Here is a 24,632-nt window from a genome sequence, read left to right as displayed (position 1 = left end):
CTGCAGCCTATATTTCTATAATGACCCTTTGCTTATTTTTAGATGCTCCTTGAAATCTAGGAAAAGGGGAATACTTCTGTAGTTAAATCACAGTGTTTCTGCCACATGACCATCAAGCAGCTACTGGGTTGGCCAAAAGGTTCGTTCAGATTTTTTTCCGTAACATCTTACTTGGACACCTCCAGGAAAGGGCATGTCATTTGGTACTGTGGCATCATCTTTAAGGAGCTGTGTTACAAAATAATCCTTGAGTTGGTCTAGAATCTGTTTCCATGTGGCTTCTGCTGTTGGCCATGTTCTATACTTTGAGGTCACACAGGCAAAAACATATTTAATTCTCCTTCTTCACAGAAGTCCTTCAATCACACAGAGAAACTACTTGATTTTCTCTGACTCTTCTTTTTTACAAATTAAGTATCCTCATTTCCATCAACTATTCTTCATGGGACATGGTTCCAGTAGCAACAAGCTGCATTCACAATCCCTTCAGCTTGATGGTTCACCACTGGCAGGAGCTCTTTATTTATATATGGAGGTTCAGAAATGCCATTGCAGCTGTTGCTACTTGTAAGAACATTCTGATGAGAAGACTCATCTGCTTTTGATCTTGCAACAGAATGACTGCCATCTCCAATTGCTACAAACTATATTAGTCCACTTCATCAGGTATCCCAGGGAGTCTGTGCAACTCCAAAACTACAAGGCAAACTGGTGATGAGTTTGGCATTAGCACCTAAAGATTTCGAGGCTGCAGCTATTCCTTCCCACATGATAGGATATTATGGCATCAGCTTTGGCCAAATAAATGAGAAATGGCTAGAAAAACCACTCTCAGTATCTTTCTCAGTGTATGCATAGCATTTTTTAAAGGAGAGGTTGTTTTCTTAGGTCTACTTTCTTATCCATAACAAAACGAGACAATTCAAGATCACAGTGCTGTTTCAAGTTGCCTATGAAGGGGTTAAAATTAGTTTTTGTTTTGTTTTGATTTTTGTTTTTAATTCCCAAAACGGAGTCCTTGGGCTTTTGCCAGCACCACCAGCCTCTGCCTGTGACAGGCAACCCTCCAGATCAGGTGTGTTGACTCAGACTCAGAATAGCATTTGCAAACATTTTTGGAATATATCCAATTTCAGGGTACACAGCTCACCAGGGACTGCTTTTTTTACTCTGGGACTGTCTAATGCCATCAGGAAAAGCATTCTTTACAAAAATGCAAGGTATTATTTTCATATAATATTCCAAGGAAATCAGTAATGATAAGTGTAAAGGGTGAGAGATGATTCATGGCTGCCCACTCAGCTCCCCTGGAAGTTTCCAAAGCTGATGTGGAATCATTCCACATGGCAATTGGCACGAGGGCCTTGGAAAGCTGTTCTGATTGCAAAAGCAGGCCTCTCACTTTCCTGAGGTTGGTGATGGATGTCTCCCCTAGAGGACCTTGGTTCACTGGAAAAATATGGCATTTGATAAATATTTTGAACCCAGGTATGTTTTCTTACTAGGAAAGTAAGTGTGCAGTTTCTCTATGAGTAGCTAATGCAGATTTGGGGGTACTCTTATTCTGGGACTAAGTACTGGCCACTCTCTTTTATCAACCCTTTAATGAATTACTATATTATATTTAGTGCACATTTAAGCCTGCACCCAAAAAAGTGCTGATAAGAAGCATAAATCAAGCATGCTTGTGAACTTTGGAAGGGCCACAGATATTCCCTATAAATAACCAAAATAGATACTCATTTCCTTTGAAGACTTACTTAAAATGGATTTGTTGGTTGAAATCCAATGAATATTGGCAGATTTCCACATCCCAGGGAGCACCATGGTAATTACAACTTGTTGGCATTCTTTTCAGCAATTTCAGAAGGGATACCAAACCAAGAATTAAGCACTCAAAGAGGTTGAATCATCCTTTCACCCTTGAATGTACTCACTTCCTTTGGTTCTGGCCAAAGCTCTTTGGAAGATATTCTTGTGAACTTCCGTTACTGCTGTAAGCAGTAGAAAAACAGAAGGCAACATCCAGGATTGGGTGGCTGCAGCAGAAACAAAGATAAATGCCCCTGACCCACTGCATTAGTAGGAAGCAGTGGGAGGGATTAGGGGACTTCAGCCATAACAGTTGTTATGCTGTTTCTATCTGTTTAGTGCAGATATAGCACTCAACTATCAGCAAATATGGTAGATTCCATTCTCCTTTAACTTTGAAAGTAACATTTTTTAAAAGCCCCTTTTTTTGTTGTTTTATCATCCACAGCATTAGATGGGCCTCCTCCCTCCTAATTCAGAAAAGATTATTCAAGAAATGTTTGAGGGAGTTCCCTGGTGGTGTAGTGGTTAGGATTTGGCATTTTCACTGCCATGGCCCAGGTTCAATCCCTGGTCAAGAAACTGAGGTCCCAGAGGTCGCGTGGCGAGGCCAAAAGAAAAAAAGAAATGTTTGTAATGTTCCAGTTTGATATAAGACATTGTCCCTGATAGTCTTCAAAAGACTCATCTCATAAGGGAGAAAAGAGATGTATTGAAAAGTCAAAGTAACACTGCGTGGGACTAATATAGGAGCAGTCACATGGAAACTCACATTCCCTAGCCAAATGATGAGGGTCAGTAAGTGTGAGTGCACTCTGAGCCCGTGAGGTCTCTCCATTAGGAAGACTTGAAGGAGAGAAGGCTCAGGTTGTGTTGGATCAGAACAGACCAAGAGGAGGAGAGTGCTGGTTAGCAAGGGGATGAGGCAGGAAGGAGCAAAGTCCATAAGCAGAGGAAGCTTATCAAGAAGCTAATTGTACCACATCTTCTTTATCCATTCATCTGTCAATGGACATTTAGGTTGCTTCCATGTCCTGGCTATTGTAAATAGTGCTGCAATGACCATTGGGGTGCATGTATCTTTTTGAATTATGGTTTTCTCAGGGTATATGCCCAGTAGTGGGATTGCTGGGTCATATGGTAATTCTATTTTTAGTTTTTTAAGGATCCTCCATATGGTTCTCCATAGTGGCTACATCAATTTACATTCCCACCAATGGTGCAGGAGGGATGTGGTACATATATACAATGGAATATTACTCAGGCATAAAAAGGAATGAAATTGAGTCATTTATAGTGATGTGGATGGACCTAGAGTCTGTCATACAGAGAGAAGTCAGAAAGCAAAAAACAAATACCGTATATTAACGCATATATATGGAATCTAGAAAAATGGTACTGATGAACCTAGTGGCAGGGCAGGAATAGAGACACAGACATAGAGAACGGACTTGTGGACACAGAGGGGGAAGGGGAGGGTGGGAGGAACTGAGAGAGTAACATTGATGTATGTACACTACCATGTGTAAAATAGATAGCTAGTGGGAAGCTGCTATATAGCACAGGGAGATCAGCTCAGTGCTTTGTGACGACCTAGAGGGGTGGGATGGGGAGGGTGGAAGGAAGGCCCAAGAGGGAGGAGATACAGGTATACAAATAACTGACTCACTTTGTTTTACAGTGGAACCAACACAACATTCTAAAGCAATTATAGTCTAATAAAGATGTCTAAAAAACAAGAAGCTAATTGTATTAGTTTGCTCTGGCTGCCGTAACAAAATACCCCAGACTGGGTGGCTTAAACAATAGAAATTTATTTTCTCATGGTTCTGGAGGTGGAAAGTCCAAGATCAAGGTGCCGGCAGGGTTGGTTTCTCCTGCGGTCTCCCTCCCTGGCTTGCAGTCACCTTCTCACTGCTTTGTCCTCACACAGTCTTACCTCTGTGCCCTGTCCTCTCCGTGTCTCTTCCTCTTCTTATAAGGACACCAGTCATATTGGATTAGGGCCCACCCTGATGGCCTCGTTTTAACTCAGTCACCTCTTTAAAGACCTTATCTCCAAATGCAGTTACATTTTAAGGTACTAGGGATGAAGGCTTCAACATGTGAATTTGCAGAGGCATAATTTCGCCCGTTACACTAATGAAACTTAAACACTTCAGACACCCTGACTTAGATGGGCCCCTGTGAGTGCTAGGAGTTGTACTGGTCAAGTTGGGGAGGGGAAGCCAGGTTGGAATCAGGAAACAGTTCTGTATAAGTGTGTCTGGTAAATTGCCAAGAGAGATATCAAAAGAAAAGGGCCTGAAACTTCAAATCTCCAGCAACTCCTTGTGATATCTTTTTTCATTCTAAATTGATATTCACTTTCATATCTAATTTTGTATTAGTAATGTTGTCGTCCTCTTGTTAAACAGGGCATCATCCAAAACTGCAAAACAGTAGGTTTCACAAATGAATCCACTCTTTGAAATATAAAATACACACCAGATTTCAAAGACTTACTGTGAGATAAAGATTGTAAAATCTCTCATTAATAATCTTTATATTGATCGCTTGTGGAAATGATGATATTTTGGATATATTGGGTTAAATAAACTATATGTACTATTAAGATTAATTTCACCTGTTTCTTTTCTTAAAGTGTCTACTAGAAAATTTCAAATGATAAAGGTAGCTACCTCATATTTCTATTGCTCCAAGTTCTTGTAACACACCTATCTCAGGCCACATGCTTCTCTCCTTCCCTGCTAAAGCCTGGAGCTTATAGGGAAGCAAAGTCCAAGAGTCCCATCTTCTTTTGCCCCTATGCTAATTGTGTTCCCAGTTTGGATCTGAATGCATTTTTATTTAATTATAGTTACATTTAGTGGTTAGAGCCTGAGTATCATCACTAGAGTTCTTTTTTAATTTTATTTTATTTATTTATTTTTGGCTGCGTTGGGTCTTCGTTGCTGCGCACTGGCTTTCTCTAGTTGCAACGAGCGGGGGCTACTCTTTGTTGTGGTACATGGGCCTCTCATTGCGGTGGCTTTTCTTGTTGCGGAGTATGGGCTCCAGGCACGGGGGCTTCAGTAGTCATGGCGTGCGGGATCAGTAGTTGTGGCTCGTGGGCTCTAGAGCGCAGGCTCAGCAGCTGTGGCACATGGGCTCAGTTGCTCCACAGCATGTGGGATCGTCCCCAACCGGGGCTTGAACCCGTGTCCCCTGCATTGGCAGGCGGATTCTTAACCATTGCGCCACCAGGGAAGCCCATCACTAGAGTTCTTTGAGTTAAATATGCTTTCTCTCTCTTGGCTGGAATTCCAATCATATTGGCACTAAGAGAAGAATATTTAGAGTTTAAAACAAATGACTTATAAACAAACAAACAAACAAAAGGAATCTGTATACAACCTTCATAGGAAGAGGCTATTTTAGATTCTATTGTTGAAAGACTCTTACATAAAAGCTTTCCACAGGGAGAGCTGAAATGCTTACAATTATTTTACCGTGGAAAATTTTTATGCTATTGAAGTGACTTTGGTGAGTTTAATTCTAATATGCATTAAGGATCTTTAAATGATTGTTTGAGAAAAGTCTTGGTCCAGAGGAGCAGTTCCTTTTTTTAATATTTCATAAAAATGTGTCTCATAGAAATATATTAAAAAGTGATAGCATGTACTCACTATCCAGCTTAAGAAACTAAGTGTCTCCAATGCCTTAGAAAGTTCCTCTCACCTCCCAGAAGTAACCACTAGTCTAAATTTCATGTTTATCATTACTTTCCTTTTAGTAAAAATGTTACTGCCAATGGAGCTGCTTTAAAAGCTGGTTTAGCCATTTAAAAGCTGCCTCTGTTGTATGGACCTGCTTAAAATAATTATCCTGGATTCTATATAGCAACTTAAACTCCCAAAGCAACTATTCTATTTTTACGAATACTTTTCCATTAAGGAGAAGGAGGAGGAGGAAAGGGGGCAAGAGAAAAAATATTACTAACTTGTATGATTTTACTTCTTGTATAAGAAAGTGTCCCCACATAGAGAAATGCAATTATTCAGGCTGGAGCTAGAGGGGTGAGGGCCAAGAAAACACCATTGGGCAGCCACTGGAAGTCGCATCCAAAAGTCTGGCACATAGTAAATATTCCGTAAATGTTAGTGGCTCTCCCAAAGAGGTAGTGTTGTTGAATCCCTCAAATATTCCCAGGTAATTATGATTAATATCCTCACTCCCTACTCTCTTGATAGTAAAAGTCCGGAATCTCCCTAGCCTCAATTTATTTCCCAAATTCTATCTACATTTTTATGTAATGTAAAACTTAATATCTGTGTATTTGTTGGTTAACTGAGACTTTCTCTGTCTCTCCTCTCTATCATGTATCCAGTCCTTCTGTCCATCTTGGAATGCAGTACTCAAAGAATCATAGAGTGTGTTTTTTCTTCAACAGTTCACTTCAATATTAATGGCCACCTACCCTTTGCCAGATACCATATTAAACTCTGAAGACAGAAAGATGAACATGACATGATCCCTGCCCGAAAGCAATTTACGTTTATTCTAGTGAGAAAAGCAGAGAGGTTAAAGAGACTCTTTCATTCAACAAATATTTATTGAGCACCTATTATGTATCAAATGCCCTTAGGCTCTGGGGACACATCAATGACTGAAACAATATTTCTGCTGTCATGGAGCTTACATTCTACTGGTGAGAGGCAAATCAAGGAGAGAATAAATAAGTAAATTATATATTGTGTATATATTATTATGTTGGTAGGTAAAAAGTGCTATGGGGAAAAAAATAAAACAGAGAAAAAGGAAGAGTACAGAGCTGGTGAGGGTAAGGAGAATGTGAGTGGCATTTGAAACAAGGTGGTCAGAGAAGGACCCTCTGAGAAAGTGACATTTAAGTGAAGACAGCAGCCTTGTGGGTCTTGGGGGAAAGAGCTTTCCAAGCAGAGAAAAGAGTAAGTGCAAAGTTCTTGAAGTGAGAGCAAGCCTCAGGTCCCTTTTTCTCCCCAAGGTTCTTTCTTAAGAAACATCAAGGAGGCCAGTATGGGAATGAGAGTGGCGAAGGAAAGGGTGTAGAAGAAAAGGTCAGAGAGGTAACAGAAGGAAGGACCTGGTAGGATATTGGAAGGACTTTGGTTTTTACTCTAAGATAAGAAGCCAGTGGAGGATTATAAGAGGAGTGATGTTAGTTGACTTAAATTCTAATAGAATCACCCTGTTATACTGTAATAGACTCAAAGGGGACAAGAGTAGAAGGAAGGAAACTAAGAAGCTATTGGAACAATCGGGGCAAGTGATGATACTGGCCTAGACCAAGTTGACAGCAGTGGAGATGGTGAGAAGGGTTTAGCCGTGGCTAAAGGTTGAGCCAATAAGATTTACTGATGGATGAGGGTGGGGATAAGAGAAAGAGAGGAGGCGAGAATAATTAGAAGACATTTTGAAAAGAAAAAGAAGTTATCAGGAACCAAGATGGACAAGACTGAGGGAGAAGCAGGTTTTGAGGGGGAAATCAGGAGTTCATTATTGGTTCAGTAATTAAGTTTTACATGCCTATTCGACATCCAAGTGTTTGTGAAGTTGAGTAGAATTCAGGGGAGATGTTTGGAGTAAAGTTATGTATTTAGGAGTTATTAGCGTGTAGATGGTATTAAGGCCATGAGACTGGATGAGCTCACCAAAGAGGGAGTTTAACTAGAGAAGATGCCAAAGTTGTCTGAGCTTCAGGCACTCCATCATGAAAAGTCTGGGAAAGTAAAACCCAGCAAGAGACTGAAAAGGCACGGCCAGTGAGGTAAGAAGAAAACTAGGAGAGGGTAGTGCTCTGGAATCCAAGAGAAACAAGTTTTTCAAGGATGACTGAAAGTGATTAACTTATCAAATAATGGTGGTAGGTCAAGAAGATGCAGACTTGAGAATTAACCATTGGATCCGCTAACATGAGAGTCAGTGGTGACCTCCAGATGAACGGTTCTGGTGGAGATGTAGAGTGGGTTCACAAGAGACAGGAAGGAGGGAATTGACAGTTGAGTGCAGAAGACTCTCCAGAGTTTTACAGTAAAGGCAACAAGCAGATGAATTGATTCCCTGAAGGGGGAAGCAGATTCAAGAGAGGGTTTTTATGCTGATGGGAATGATTTAGAAGAAAGAGAATGTAGTGATGCAGCAGAAAAGGGGGAGGATCTCTGGATCCCTTGAGTGGGCAAGAGGAGGGGGGAGCCAGTCTATGCTTACTCTTAGATGAATGTAGAGATGAGATTAATGACAACCTGGCAAATAAGCACATGATGAAAGAGATGAAGACAGTAGGAAATTATCATACTGAAGTGTTTCCCTCTCTCAGCTCCACTTCGCACAAAAAAAGCATTTGAACTTTCATCTTACCTTTTAAAACTTCATGTTGTTCCCATTGATTATTTGTACCACTAAGGAATTCCATACTAGACATTGATAATAATAATATATTTCAGCTAAAATGGGACCTTACTGCTGATAAATTTTATATGTGTATACGTATGTACACATATAAAAGATACATATCTTCAACAGCAAAAAATTATCATTTAATAATATGTAGAAATTCTGAATGAGAAAATAAAATTGATTCTTTATCTACATTTTATATCTGATAGTAAAAGTTTGGATTTACCCACATGGGGCAACTGACCATTTTCAGGGTTTAAATGCAGCAAATGTTCTAATTTCAGAAAGTTAATTTCATGTGATTGTTTGGTTTTTAACAGGATTCTTAACAAGAAATTGGTCAATATAGCACAATATAAGCCTAAGAACTGAAGTAAACTGTACAATGAATATAGAAGGTATAGCAGGTATTTATATATGATTGACTTGATTTAGTGACCAATCCCACATCATTCACTTTAGGAACATCTTAATTTAACTTGAATTGCCAAAATTGCACTCTTTCTATTCATGGTCTGTTGAACAATGGCCCCCCAAAGTGCTTAGTTTGGAGTTCATAACTATAATAGTTACCCTTTCCTGAGGTAGTTGGCCTCACAACATTTCTGTAGGAAGAAGATTGTTTTTACCATTTTAAAGTGAAACTCCCTGAGTTTAGATAATTAGCCTAAGTTTATACCCTTGTGGAAATTCTTAGGACCCTCTTCCATAGAACACATGCTATGGCCACAAAACAGAAAGCCTTGAAAACCAAAGGTAACTTCAGTTTGAATTCTGAAAGCCACATAAAGCTTTTGGAGTCCAGTCATGATGGAGAACAATTTAAAAGGCGGGCTTACCTCATTGTACATTTGGGAAACAGCAAAGCATTTATTTGGTTAGTTAATCTTCAGCAGCTATTGAAGAAGAATTTTCAAATTTAGTTTAAATTACATTTCCTCTGTAAAGTTAAGCAAAGTTCATGAAAATTATTTTTCTTTAGGTGTTACAGTTTAACCTCTTACATCTAACAATAATTTATCATTAAAGAATTCTGTAGGGAGAGATTGTGCAAAAGAGAAAAGGAAAAAGTAAGAATTGTCCGTTGAAGATTATCAAAATGCTTCTTTTGGTTCCTTTTATCCAAAATAATTAAATGGACTTTTTTTAACAAGGTCATTATTTAGGAATAAAGCAGGGTCATGGGTGGATGGATGGATGGATAGATGATTAATAGATATTTATGTAAATATTTCTTAATGTCATTTGAATGAGTGAAAAACTTCAAGAAAGTGCTCAGTTTAAGCGCATTCTGCTAAAATCTTTTTCAGATCAATTCTTTATTCCAAAGCTGTTTAAAAATTTAGACTTTTGCCATGTGGAAGCATGATCTTTCATGCAAGATGAGGCACTGAAAAAGATAGTTGAGAAGCATTTCAATCTGTGTTCAGAATTTGTGTTCTGACCCCTGTATCTACAGATTTGTCAGTCTACCACATTCCCTGCTTCAATAGGTTCTAATATTCATAAATAAGTCATAAATTGTTGATGTAATTGTGTCAATAAAATGCACAATCTGGTGATGCCTACAGCAAATGTCAGTTTCAGCAGGGGTCCTTTATCTGAATTATTTATTGACTTGTGGCATTGGTCTGTGCATTTCTTAAGAAGAGCATCATGAACACAACCAGAACAAGCAAAGCAAACCCTCCTTCTGTCCTTCCTTCTGCACGGAATCCGTAGCTCCTTGTTTGTTTATATGATATGTATTTTGCTGACATTTTGTTATGGATCTCATAAAAAAATACAGTGCAGGGATTCTGAAGGTTAAACTTAGGTTTGCTTTTTAGCAATGCCTGGCTTCAAAAGACTACAAATCTGGAGTCCTAAAGACAATCTAACATCTATTTCATATCTGGTATGTATAAGCCACTGTGCTCTGTGACTCAGAAAAGGTATTTCCCCTCGGGGAGGCTAACAGTCTAGTGGGTAAACTTAGATGCATAAACAACTAAGTACAACTTCATAAGCAACAGAGTAAGTGCTATAACAGAAGTACAAACCAAGAACAATGGAAGCCAGAGCAAAGGACAATGAGTTTTACTGGGCTGAAGGCAATAGGTCAGCTTCAGGAAAGAGACAGCCTTTAGTGGATACTTTGAAATGTGAGTTTAGGAGGTATAGGAATGTTTGCAAACAGAATCTGCATTTGATAAGTACCTGGATTACTAATAATCTATATGAACTCACTGCAAACTCAAGGTTTACATCTCGGGCTGCCACTGATATCCAGTAATCCACAGCAAATCCAGTATCACAAAGGACGTGTTTATGTAAAGGGAATTAATCCAAATAGGCACACCAAGCACGCATGCAAAGTAATTATTGCCTTTTTAGCTTTTTATTAAAGGATAATATACATGCAGAGAAATGCATGTGTAAGTGTTGAGCTTGGTAACTCTTAAAAACTGAACACACCTGTTTATTGAGAAGCCACTCCAAGAAAACGAAACATCACCAGCTTTGCAGGAGACACCTCACACCCCCTTCCAGTCACCACCACTACCCACTAGCAAGGTTCCTGGTTTCTTAACAGTAGAGCTTAGTTTGCTTTCACATAACACAGTCACACAGTCTGCACTGTTTTGCGTCTGGCTTCCCTCACGCAGAACCATGCTTCTAAGATTCGTCCATTACTGCTGTGCGTCATTGTAATTTGTTCTCATTGCTCTGTGGCATTCTGTTGTGTAGATGTACAGTTGACCCTTGAACAAGTTGGATTTGAACTGCGCAGGATTTTTTTCGGTAGTAAATACTAGAGTACTACACTATCCTAGGTTAGCTGAATCCTCTGATGAGGAACCCGGGATATGCAGGGCTGACTATAAGTTATATGTGTATTTTTGACTGTGTGAAAGTTTGGCGCCACTAACCCCCATGTTGTCCAAAGGTGAATAATTTGTTTATCTATTCTACTATTCATGTGCATTTGGATGGTTTCCAGTTTGGAGCTATTACAGATAATGCTGCTATAAATGTTCTAATGCTTGCGTTTTGGTGAACAAATGTGTACATTTCTATTTGGTATATATTTGGTAGAATTGCTGTATCACAGCTGATTAATACTACCAAATAGTTTTCCAAACTGTACGACTTTATCCTCCTACCAGCAGTTGATGAGAGTTTCATTTGCTACACATCCAACACTTGATATTTCCCATCCGTTTCATTTTAGCCATTCTGGTGGATGTGTAGAGCATTGTCTGTCTCTTTCTTACTGATTTTTAGGAATTCTTTATACATTCTGGATATAAAAACCATTGTTGGATGTACATATAGTGAAAAATCTCTCATTCTCTTAATGCTGTCTTCTGATGAACAGATCTTAATTTTAACATAAAACATCTATCACTTTTCTTCTATCATTAGTGGGCGGTTTTGGGGTTATCTATGAAGTCTGCCTACTTCCAGGTCAGGAGGAAGTTCTACTTTTTCTCCAAAAGCCATATTGTTTACTTTTCACGCCTAGACCTGCAGTTCACGGAATCGATTTTTTTTTTTTTTTAATTGCTGTAAGGTCAGGGTTGAGATAAGTTTTTATCCTGTATGGATATCCAGATGACTCAGAACCATTTTATTAAAATAGGCAATTATTTAAATTCAGTTAAGTTGTTTTATATCCACTGAAATAAGTAAGAATCAAATATATGCTATCATCTTAAATGTTTTCTGTCATCTGAAATCTTAGTTTAAGTGTCAGGGGCATTTGTGTGTGTGTGTGTTTGACTAACTCAAATTTCCAGCAAATAGTAGGGAGGAAATTAGAGAAGGAATAAGTTAATTTCACTACTATAAATCTATCTTACAGATATTAAATTGGAGTAGTTCCACTGTGATTCTGCATTTTCCATTCTGTCCAGAAATAGCACGTGGTTTTTACATGATCCTCAGTCCAAGAACCAGAATTTCTCCTGGTTACACTAATGATTGGAAAAACATATGAAATATGAAATAGCAAAGTGGACAGGAATGTTGGCACTTTTGCCCTAGACCACCACAATTTCATTTGCAGCCCTTGCTATCACTGTGCATTATTTCCTTCAAATTCCATTTGAAAGAGTGATTGCTTTGTAATTTATATACCAATAAGCCTCTAAACCTCGAGTGTGTTACCACATCTCTCATGCAGGAATTTGAGGGAAGTATGGTTAGAGACTATTGCACTTACTAAATTCTATAAGCAATACACTCCGTTTGCTGAGAGCTGCTATATTTAAATAACTTAAATGTGCATTTTAGTTCTTTATAGTTCTTTTAATTATGAAGACAATGAAAATTTTTACTTCTCAAAGTTAACAGATGATACATAGAAGATTTAATGGCAATATCATCCACTATCCAGCTCTTCTTATAAAAACACTTTCAGAGAATAACAGGAAAGGTGGGAAATATATTATGAAGTTTCATGCAACCCAAGTATCCAACAAAATTCGTTCCTAAGACAAAATTTAGACTTGAAACCCTCAGAGTCAGTAGACTCAATGTCTAATATATTATTGTCACATAAAAATATTTTGTCCCAGTCTGATACTCAATGGTAAAAAATAAAATTTAAAAATTGTGGGAGAGTTAAGAAATTTGAACATTTAATAGATATTATGATAAACTATCATTAAATATTTTAGGTGTGATTATTGTTAAGTTTTTTAAAACTTAAATTTAGCTTTTAGAGATACATTCTGAAATACTTATGGATGAAATGATGTGAAGTTTGGGGTTTACTTCACAATAAGCCATTCAAGTTGGGATGGAGTGAGCGGGGTTTGGACAAAACAAGACTGACAGTGAATTGATTGATCATTGTTAAAGCTGACTGCTTGGTACATAGAAAGTGATTATGTTATTTTTCTCTGTTTTTGTTTATGTTTGAATTTTTCCATAATAAGTTTCAAAATATTTTATTTCTGATACTCATTAATATGCTGAGGCGGTAACTCTTCCCCATTTTTGGTATTTTTACTTGAACTACTATTTAATGCTTTTCCTGGGTTCTACCAATGTCTCTTACATACATACCTGTCCTCTGAAAATTGGCGCAGGGGTATGCTCTTTCACTTTGGAAAGTTGTTCTGTCTAATTTAAAAATAAAAATAACAACATTGTATGCATACGTATGCATACTTCACATATGAAATCATATATTCATTTATTTATATATGTGTATAAATGCACATACACAGCAAAAGTGCACTGACACAATAGAAATGTTTATTGTCTTAGTGGTTCAAATAGGAATTCATTTTTGCAGGAAATAGATTTTTTTATTGAAGTATAGTTGATTTACAATATTGTGTTAGTTTCAGGTGTATAGCATAGTGATTCAGTATTTTTGCAGCCTACATTCCATTATAGGTTATTGAACGATAATTGATATAACTCCCTATGCAAACTCACCACCAGTCTAAACAGGCAAAATTTTATTCTGTTCTTAAAGATCATGGAGAAATATTTGTACAAAATGTCTCCTCTAATTGTTTTAAGGTTGACCATCGTGTTAGTTTTCTAACTTCACATTACTTAATATTTCTAGGACTCAAAACAAAATGAATTTATTATTTGTATAAAAAATTACCACAAACTTTCAAAAACACAAATTTATCATCTTATAGTTCTAGAAAGCAGAAGTCCAAAAGGGGTCTCACTGGGCCCCATTCAAGGTGTTGGCAGGGCTGCATTCCTTCCTGGAGGCTCGAGGGGAGAATCCTTGCATTTCCCAGCTTCTAGAGGCTGCCCCACATTGGTTAGCTCATGGCTCCTTTCTTCATCTTCAAAGCCAGCAGCAGCCAGCGAGCTCTTCTCATATTGCATCTTTCCAACCTTCTATCTCCCTTGAATGTAAGGACCCTGGTGATTACACTGGGCCCACCTGGATAATCCAGGATAATGTCCCCCTTTGAAGATCAACAGATTAGCAAACTTACTTCTATCTGTAGTTTAATTCTCTGTTGCCAAGTAACATAACATTTTCATAGGTTCCTAGGATTAGGACATGGAATTGGAGGTAGGGGAGGAGGGAGGCATTAATCTTCCTACCACAGCCGTCTTTTCTATAACAAAGAAAGTTCTTATATGTAGGCAATTGTCATCCTTCTCTTGGCAATTTAAAACTTCTTGTTCCATTTTTTTTTTCCCCTAGAGGAAATGGAGAACAAATGAAAAGCATATTAAAATCTTGCTTCAGAAGCCATAACCAAACCAGGTCCTAACCTGACTGTAATATATTTTACTTTTTATGAAATACAATAAGAAAATCTGTATCCAGAAAAACAAAGCAGAAAGCTAGAAATATAATTTAACAAAATAAGATCCAGTGAAGTTTGAGTTTTACAGATTCATCTCTAAAAAATGGCTAAGTTTATTCTCTATTCATAATGAAAAAGCAATACAAACTGTATGACTCCATGTATATAACATTCTGTGGAAAGACAAAATTATAGAAATGGGGACTAGATAAGTGCTTGCAGGGGTTAGGAAAGAGGAGGGAAGGTGTGGCTTTCAAGGAGCAGCAGGAGAGAATTCCCTTGTGACAGAACAGTGGTGTATCTTGATTGTGGTGATGGTTATAGGAATCTATACATATATGTGATGAAGGGTCATAGAATTACACACAAAGACTTTTTTTTAAATGAGGGTATGCAAAAATTGTGAAATTTGACTAAAGTCTGTAGTCTAGTTAATTGTATTAGGCCAATCAATTTCCTGGTTTTGATAATGCACATTGTGAAAAGCTGAGTGATGTTTGTAACTATTTTTGCAACTTCTTGTGAGTCTATAATTATTTCACACATATGTTGACCTTTTTAAAATGCGTGTTTATAAAACAGAGAAGTGAGAGTGTGGGCAGATGGTTAAAGGTTGAAGATAAGCACTTAAACATCTGTCTGCAATGTTTAAATTAGAAAAAGTGGACTTTATTTATGGTTTAACATTTGGTGGAGACATGGACCAGCTAAATGAATACAGGTTCCAAAATGCATTCTAATTCTCAAATCATTCCAAATCTCTAGTCTCATATGTACTTTAAATTCAATATACTAAATAGTTCTATCCTTAATCCAGTAGCTTAAAAAAAAAAAAGAGAGAGAGAGAGACAGACAGAAGAAAGAAAAAGAAATGTTATTTGGTTTCTTTAGAAGCACCAAAAGTTAAGTAATCAGAGTGGTCTGAAAAAGGAGACCACTGTGAAGTGCTTAAATTCCCATCCCACATGAGCTCTGAGGGAATAATGGAGTGTGTCCAGAAAGAGGTTCCCCCACCGGTTTGCACGAAGCCAAACCTCTGATGGGGACTTTTAAAAATAGGGCTCAAATCCTTGTTCGCTTTGATATATTCAAGACAATTCCAGAATGCATCTTTCAAAAATATGTTGATTTTTCAAATGTGTGTGTTTATTCAAAGTTCAGAACATTTCAAAACAATCATCCTAACTGTGCTGGGAAGAAATGTTTAGTATCAATGATCACTAAACATATAGAGAAAAGGAAACATTGTATATAGATTAATGGCTTTTGTGTGACCTGGTGAGGGTCTGAAATCAGAGAAGCAGCAACGTCAATTTGACAAAGTTAGAGAAGTAGAAGAAATTAACAAGAGAAACTGAACTCAGGATGAAAGTAATCTGGGGTTTGTTAAATTGAATTTTGCTGTCTCTGGATGATTCTGGTAGCTGATTCCTGTGTTCCTTTTGATAGGGGATTAGGAAACTCCTGTTAGATCAGTTAAGCTACCAAAGAATAGAACTTACATTTTCTGATTTTTGAACAACCATACAAATCTATATCAGGACTTCCCTGGTGGCACAGTGGTTAAGTGTCCCCTGGCCAATGCAGGGGACACGGGTTCGAGCCCTGGTCCAGGAAGATCCCACGTGCCGCAGAGCAACTAAGCCTGTGAGCCACAACTACTGAGCCCACATGCCGCAACTACTGAAGCCTGCGCACCTAGAGCCCGTGCTCCACAACAAGAGAAGCCACCGCATTGAGAAGGCCATGCACCACAATGAAGAGTAGCCCCCGCTTGCCAGCGAGACCCAACGCAGCCAAAAATAAAATATAAATAAATCTATATCAGAAGTTTGCTCAAAATAGTACCTATTCCTGACCAACTGAAGTGAGGCAGGTTCAAATCCCTGTTTTGTCACTTGTTAACTATGTGAGTTGGGGAAGTCTCTAAAATAAACTGAGTCTAAATTGCATCATCTATAAAAGAGAATCATAATAATGGTTGACATTTATTGAGGAATTGCTATTTTCCAAGCCAGATCTAAATTCTTTATACATATGACCTCATTTAATCCTACTATAAAAATAATACTAAAATACTACTACTTATCTCACAGGAAATGATTAAATGTGAGGAATAAATGAGCTACAAAATGTTAAAAAACCCCAGCCCTTTGTGTTTGGAACATACTAGGTACTAAGTAACTGTTGATTTCCTTCCTTCAGTTTCTCTGATTCAAATACTTTCCTAGCAGGAATTTTGGTTTAAGGATCCGCTGGCCACACTCTGTCCGGGTCTGTTAGTGAGGTTGAAAGTGTATTACTGAAATATTTGTGTAAGTGTCTTACAAGGCTAAGAACTTAACTCTTAAAATAAATAATTACATCTTTAACTCCCCAGACTCTATAAATTAGATATACAAATAGCACCCCCAAATGATGTCTATAAAAAATACATTTTTCTCAGAAGCATGGTGCCATATAGATGAAGCATAATTATTTTTCCTATTGGGTTGATGTTATTAGGATCAGCTTTTTTATCGGGGTGATTGCATATAGACTTACTGATCTCAGACTTACTCCTGAGCCCGTAAACTAATTCTGAGTTCTGCTCTATGGTGGATGTAAGCTGTCTCCTAAGGTCAGCCATCACTCTAGCTGCAGCAGTAGGATTCATTAGGAATTCACTTTGGATCCAAACTTCTTCCTTTCTCTCGTCCACAAAAAGTCCTCATCTAGAGCATCACCTTTGCTAGAAACACTGACTTCCCTCAAGGGATTTGAGCCTGAAAGTAATCTTTAGCAGTGCCCTTTGGAAGGACTTAATTAGATGTTCTGTGCTAGACCTTACATAGAAACCCGCTTTCTCCAGTATGTGAATGATGTTTGAAGAGGAAATGGAGCACCTGTGAAAGCTCAGTGAATGCTCAGTCCCCACGGACTTCACATCTATTAGAAACTTTTTAAAAATCACATGAATTGAGAATAAGAATAAACCTAGGTTAGTTCAACCTAAATGGCATAAATCATACCATTCTGGAAATTTTCACTTAGTCCTTCATAAAAACCCTTTTGGGAAGAGATGATAATTTCATAGCAGCTCCTTATTTCTTCCTTTCTTGCCTTCATCCTCAATTGTAACTAGAGGGGGGAAGGGTATTCGCTTTTTCATCCTACACCATTGAAGGATTTCTAAATCTTTGATAAGCTTAGCAATTTACTTTCTCCCACTGTTTCAGCAGCTTCTGAGATAGCTACCCATAGCATGTTCTAATAACCAGTAAATGACAGTGAAATTAACATGCTCTGTTAAACACTAAGTGAGTTGTATTTTGTACGTCACAGAATTTGGGAGCTGTAGGGGACCATCAGCCACAATGTGGTCTCCTGTGGATCTCACTCCTCTTGAGCGGTATATGAAAGGTTGGGCCTGTAGGCTAAAACCTCTAGGCTACATTGTTTTTCACAGACACTCTAAATGATGGTTTCCTCTAGCATTAGATGTCTGCAAAATAGTTAGCCCATGCGTTCTCTAAGATGTAGAAATATTTTCAAAGCGGTCTTCTGGAATCAATAGTACATGTCCATTTACATCTTACTAACTCTCAAGTCATATAAGACTTCTATTGATTTCTAACTGTGAAAGACCGTTTAATAAAATTTCTTCCCAGTGACTATGACTACGTTTTAAACGAGACATTCTACTATGTTTGACTCATCATCTGAGAACCGTTGGCTCTTCAAATATTAGGGAACATGTAGAAATGCATCTATCATATCTTTTATCTCTAAAGAATTTTATATACATCAATAGCCTTGTCTAGCATGGCATGGCCTAACAACAATTAGCAAAAATTAAAATTTTATGCTAAATAAGCTTTATTGAAATCAGCTTTCAATTTATTGAAATCAGCTTTATTGCATAAATCACAGGATTTCAGTGCTTAAGTTATCTAAATCATGTAATGTTCTTCCATGTTCTTAATCTCTTGGAGAATTTGGTGAAAGGCAATAATAACAACAGGCTTTAAAAAAAAAATCCTGATTTAGACCACCGCTTTCTTTTTTCAGAGAAGGCAACTGAGGTTCCATAGGTTAAGACTTGACCAAAGCCACAAGCAAGTTCTAGGACCCAAGTAGGGACTGAAACCTAGGTACTCTGACACCTGACCAGTTGTGATTTTTATTAGTAAGAAGAGCTATTCATTACTGCATTTCTACTAAAAACCAGGCAATATTCCAAGGTATTTTACACATATTAGCTCTCAATTTAAAAGCAATAAACCCTACAAGGTAGTGATTATTTCCCCATTTTACAAAAACACTCAACTCTGGGGGATTAAGTAATTTGCCAAAGTTCTCATAAGTAATTCAACAACAGAGCCAAGGTTTAAATCCCTATATATCCAAACTGCAAAGCAAAAAAAAAAAAAAAAGTATTACATTCCACTGCTTTTCTTTCTAGTTCTTAGATATTAAAACATAAATATTCTGAAAACAATGTCTCATTGGATGTCGTTGATCTATGAGAAACAAACACATCAAAACTTAAAAATGAGCAGTGTTGTTAGGTTCTAACCTTGAGCTATCTAGAAGTAAAGCCCCCAAATGTCCAAGTACTACATGTCACATTTCCTTCTTACCCATAAAATGATGAAGATAAGGATATATGCCAGGACTTCCCTGGGGGTCCAGTGGTTAAGACTTTGCCTTCCAATGCAGGGGGTGCAGGTTTAATCCTAGTTGGGGAGCTAAGATCACACATGCCTTGCAACAAAAAAAAAATAAAACATTAAAACAGAAGCAATATTGTAACAACTTCAATAAAGACTTAAAAAAAAAAGATATTTGCCTATGTACTATTTCTGGACTAATAATAAACTTCACAGAAAATTCTAAATCCTATTTCCTATACCCATGACCTTTGCTGCAATGCGAAGAGGAGTATGAGCTCCCCCTAACATTATGACAATAAATTAGAGTCTTCCATCCAGCAGTCATAACTGCAGGGTCGCCATCAGGAAAAGCAGCCCTCTAATCATCAAGTCCATTTCCTGACTGCTGTGGAAGTCTGGGGAGGGTCCTTAGGAAAGCAGATAGATAGAACAACGAGAAGGTCACTGGCGTAAATAATGCCCACCAACAGTTGGTTTGGTGTGGACTTCACTTTGAATTATAAAAGCAAATGTAAAACATCCAGTTGTTTACCTCTCCTTATTCCGAGAGGAAGATCAAAAGGAGGCTTATCAAGACTGGAGAAGGTTTATTTCCATCTCAGAACAAAAGACAAAAGATACTGTGTCTTTTCCTTTCCTTTGAGGTTCCTCTGTTCCTCTCCCCTCCCTTTCCTGATTGGCAATAATATCCTGACCGTTAATCTATGTATTTTTAGCATAAAAATCAATTTCGAAGACTTGTCTCATTTATTGTCATGACAGGGACGATAGGAATGGTATCATGCTGCTGTTGGGGGTAAAAGAGATTTTTTAAAACTCTGTTAGATTTTCCTATCTGGCACCTGATGATACAATGAATTGAAGTGTATCTGGGACAATATCTACATGCAGATTAGACCTCTGAGAAGAAGAGTTTCACCGGGGAAATAATATTGGCTTGGCCAACCATTGGAATTTTGGAAAGCCATCTAATATTCATATGAGTAAATTTTCTTATAGAGGAGCAACTCTAAGCTAAAAACTATTTGTGCTGCTTTGCTTTTTTAAGAAAAGCCTTAATGACAGAGTTTTTGTCTTAGATGTGAGCTCTAAGAAATAAGAAATGGAGATTGAGTCCAGTGCGGCAGCAACACTAGAAATGTTGTCACTGTGGCATAGAGAGGCCTTTTCTGTGACAACTTCTAGCCTGATCCTCGTTTTCAGAAGCTTAATTTCCCTTAAAGCAGAAAAAATGAAGAGAAAATTTGGATTTGTTATATTTCTTTTAGAAAACAAAATAAGATTCTGCATGGACTAAGTAAATGGTACTCAGTGATATATTGTGAGTCATAGAAGACCAGATTGTTTGATTGAGTGGTCTAAAAATAAGTTTAATTTTTGCTTTTGTTTTAAATCATGGTTTTATGAAATGCCCAGTTGGAGATTTAACAGCTAAAATAATCCATGCAGGTGATGCCGTATGCAGGACTGTTGGACCCAAGAAATACCGTTTTGTGGGGTTCCTCTGTAGTTAAGTCACTGATCCAATGGCAGTTGTTATTAGAAAATGATTTTCGTAGCTGCCATGGTGAGTTCTCACATAGCAAGGCTCACGTGAAAAGCTGTGCTCTCCTCGGGAGCTGGACACTGATTTCAGGCATCATCAATTAGGCCACGAATAACAGAGCCAAGACCCATTAAATAAAATACCCAACTTTCCCCACTGAGAAGCCATTCAGTTTTAATCCGTAATCCTCAGGGAAATGAGTGTAAGAACTCCAGGTAAATCCAAGGGGAGCTATGGTCCAGGTCACACACATAATATATGTAATTCTGTGTAATCAGAGTCGCTTACTAAAGAGTCCCCAAATCCCTAACATAAAGATTAAATTCCCTTGCAACCTTTCAGAAAAAGTCTCGACCAATTAGACTTAAGAACATAGGAAATGTTAAGACAAAGGTCGGTTTAACAAAGTCTGCTTCTGTCAGCTTTTGTACCTTTTACCCGCTTAACTCCCTTTGTAACCATTTTCCGAATTATCTTCTTGCTGAGTGTTTACCCTAGAATGTACACAGATTCCTTCCACTAGAAAAGGTCTTCTGTTCATTTCCTCTGGTTGTGTAGTTAGCTCACTTGGAGCCTTCTGATTGTTCGTTCAGAATTCAATCCATTTTCGGGGTTTTGTTTCCTTTCAAAGGAGATGAACTGGACAAAATTTCCCTAACTCTCTTCATTTTCATCATATGGAAGTGGATTCATGGCTCAGGAAGGCTGCCTGCTTTCCTGCCAGCTCTGACAAATAAGGAATTCTCTCAAGGGCCACAGGGCAGCAAATTCCCAGTAGCCCCTGAACTCACCTGTCATCCCCCACCTGCTTCCTCTTCCATAGGTGGACTTAGTATGAGATGGGGAGTCTCTGGAGGACTTTAAATAGCCAAGCTCATAATCAGAGGTGTGTTTGAGAAAAATTAGTCAGCAGTCTAAAGTTGGCTTATTTAATCAGTTCGAATAAGATGACTTAAAAGAGAGAGAAATAAGATACAAGGAGACTAGTTAATCGTCAATGGTCCTGGTGAAAAGTAATGATGGCCTGAATGAGGGTAGTAGCAATAACAATGGGAGATGCACTGCAGAGATAAAATGTGTTGGGTTTAATAACTCGTCAGCTGTGCGGGAAGAGAATAACATGCAGGGGTAGGTGGTCAAAAAAGATGCCAGGGCTCTGAGCCTGTGTGACTTGGATGATATCATGCCGTTAAGGAAAGACTGAGAGGAAAGATGGTAAGTTTAGTTAAGAATATATTATTTGGCCATACATTTTAAGATGCAGAGATACAACGTCTTCACAATCTCCACAGCCCCCTTCCCACCTCTAAGGAAATTGCCCTGACTCAGTGGCATAATTAGTGATATAGTATCTGGCTATACCACTAGGGGGCGTAATAGCAGCGGACCTGGATTAAACACTTTTTCCTGGGTTTGCTTTCTGAACTCCTCTAACCATCTGAGTGACCCAGATGAGCCAATATAACGATGTGTGCTTAAGGAAATGGACCCAAGGAGGCCATTCACCCTACTTCTAGTCAAGGCCACAACACTGAGTGGAAAGAGAATCGCTGCCACCCATGTGTGGTCAGCCCATTTCGCCAGGGTACGGGAATCCACGGAAGTATGGAGGCTAATGTTTTCACTGGAGCTTCCATTGCTTTGGCTATACTCTTCAGGAAAATGTAGCTGAAGTAGCAGCTGTTTAAGTTTCAGGGATCCAGGCCAAGTCTTTCCTTCCAAAAGAGCCACGGCAAACAGAAATCCTGGCCCTGCTTCCACCTTCACAACTAACAGTGCTGTGTTAGAAGTGCCAACAGAACATTCAGAGAGAGACCACTAGCTGGTAGTTGAAACTAAGTGCTCAGAACTGGAGTACTTTGTGACAAGGTCAGAATCTCTCTGGAAATATGGAAATACTGTTTCTCAGTCCATATGCTGTTTATCTAGCAGCTGCCTTTTCAGTGCATCATGCCCAAACCACTTCAAGTTCTTTGCCCTCTGAATGAGGCCACTTATCTTTCTTTCGTCTACTTTTTTTAACTTAACATTGAGAATCCATTAAGACCACAGTATAAAGTAACGTTGCTAGATCTAGCAAATAAAGATACCAAACACACAGTGAAATTTGGATTTCAGATAAACAATGAAGTTTGGGGGGGGGGGTTAGTATAAGTATATCCCAAATATCACATGGAACATACTTATGCTAAAAAATTACTTGATATGAATCTGAAATTCCAGTGCCACTAGGCATCCTGAATTTTATCTTGCAGCTCGACTATAAAGAGAAAACAACTTGAGAACCAATCCCAGAACCAGCTCTGTCTCCATTCTGCAACTTACCTGTTCTGATAGCGTCCTTACTGATCTCCAGGGCTATCACATGCGCGTAAACTTGTGCTCACAAAACACAGCAAAACCCACCAGGAAGTGGAAAATCCCAGCTCACAATCTCTTCAGGTTTGGATTTAATTTCACAGTCATCATAGCTCCCTCTTCACTAATATAGTTTTACAAGTTATTCTACCGAATTACCCAAGCCGACAAACAATTTTAGTCCTGGTCCAACACAGTCAAGTTTCTTTGTAGAACATTTGCAAAATCTTTGAAGGAGAAGTCTCTGGAATAAAATGTAATTATGAGAAGAGTTTTCTCCTGGTGTATGAGGGTCTGCTCCAGGTATGCCTTGCTAGCTCCAGAGGGGTGAAGTTTTTAGACCAAGCTGCACCCTGTGTCCCATACCTATGGTCCCCAGTTAACATTTTCATAGAGATAAGATTGGGTTAAAGTCAATGCCACAGAAAGTCTTCAAAGGGAACATCAGGAGGTGAGATGTCACAGGAAGGTGCTAAGAAACCAAGGGAAGAGGTGGGGCCATAATGCCCAAAGACCAGCCCAATTGCTGTGATTGGATGAATATTATCTCACCACACTGAGATGATGAATACCATCCTGATCTTGCTAGCTCCTTCTCCCCAGACTGCCTACTGAATACTTTTAGCCACCTTGTTCTAGAAGCAGTAAGAACCTTTCCTCTGCTTCCCACTATTTCACCCACCACAATGCACCACCACCCATGACCTCCCTACCCCGCTCCACACACACAAGGGGCAGAACCATCCCAGTTGGTGCTGCCACAGGCACTTTGTTCATCTGGCTGAATTAATCCCTTACATGAGATTGGAGGAGCCACTTTTCCTCCGCCTTAATGTCTGCCAACCCTAGACTAAGGAGCTTGCCATTCATTTTCAGAATCATTTCTTGGTCCTGGGTACTTTCTGGGAGGTCTCGCAGGTGGTGCTGAACACAAAGTGAATTATGTTCCTTTCTCCCAAAGTTGATCAGCTAATCATGCAATTCACCAATCAAACAATCCAATACTAATAGAATGCAGGTAAAATGTGCTATAAAGGTATGAATTAATATTTGTGTTATATTGCAATTTTAAGTTATATTAGGGAAGTGTGGTAAAAAAGGATGGGCTTCAGTTGACTACTAGCCAGGTAACACACATATAGGGTTGGGTCTAAAATCATACGCTACCTGGCTGTCCGTCAGCTATTTGTGTATGCACGTAATGAGTATGCCTGTACTACTAATAATATCTGGTTATGACTTAGGGAGGCTCAGTCTTACTTAGGGAGGCTATGTGGTGTCAACCTCACACACCAGTGCAGACAATGGCTCTGAGAGAGATCTTCTGCCAATTTGATAAGCATTTAAGCATCCCCAAACCCAGTTATGTAAAACTATAATCTACCAACATTTAGTTGCCAAGATAATAATTGCTTTAACTTTGATACTCTTCAATCTCCAGAATTGTTTCAGTTCCTCTGCCAGGGCCCTACACTTGTTTATCTTTTCCTGACGTCCTTCTTATGATGTTTCTATTAAGCAGTAAAGCTATTCCAGTAACAGTAATGACAGTGTTTCTTTTAT

At 38.4% G+C, this 24,632-nt stretch overlaps 1 protein-coding gene and 1 long non-coding RNA gene across 8 annotated transcripts in view; one reads left to right on the top strand and one right to left on the bottom strand.

The window, feature by feature from the left end:
* Positions 1 to 24,632, top strand: part of DLC1 (DLC1 Rho GTPase activating protein) — a 404,379-nt gene that overhangs the window by 306,845 nt on the left and 72,902 nt on the right. The gene's annotated exons all lie outside the window — the stretch shown is intronic.
* Positions 1 to 24,632, bottom strand: part of LOC309619685 — a 141,156-nt gene that overhangs the window by 104,311 nt on the left and 12,213 nt on the right. The window contains exon 1 of the long non-coding RNA XR_014239157.1: positions 8 to 24,632. This exon is cut by the window's right edge and continues 12,213 nt beyond it. This is a non-coding gene — a long non-coding RNA (uncharacterized lncRNA). The remainder of the gene's footprint in view (positions 1 to 7) is intronic.

Source organism: Balaenoptera borealis (assembly GCF_965194805.1).
Source record: "Balaenoptera borealis genome assembly, chromosome: 21".
Classification (NCBI taxonomy): domain Eukaryota; kingdom Metazoa; phylum Chordata; class Mammalia; order Artiodactyla; family Balaenopteridae; genus Balaenoptera; species Balaenoptera borealis.
The sequence above is the reverse complement of the archived record's forward strand: the minus strand, read 5'-3'. Positions and strand labels throughout refer to the sequence as shown.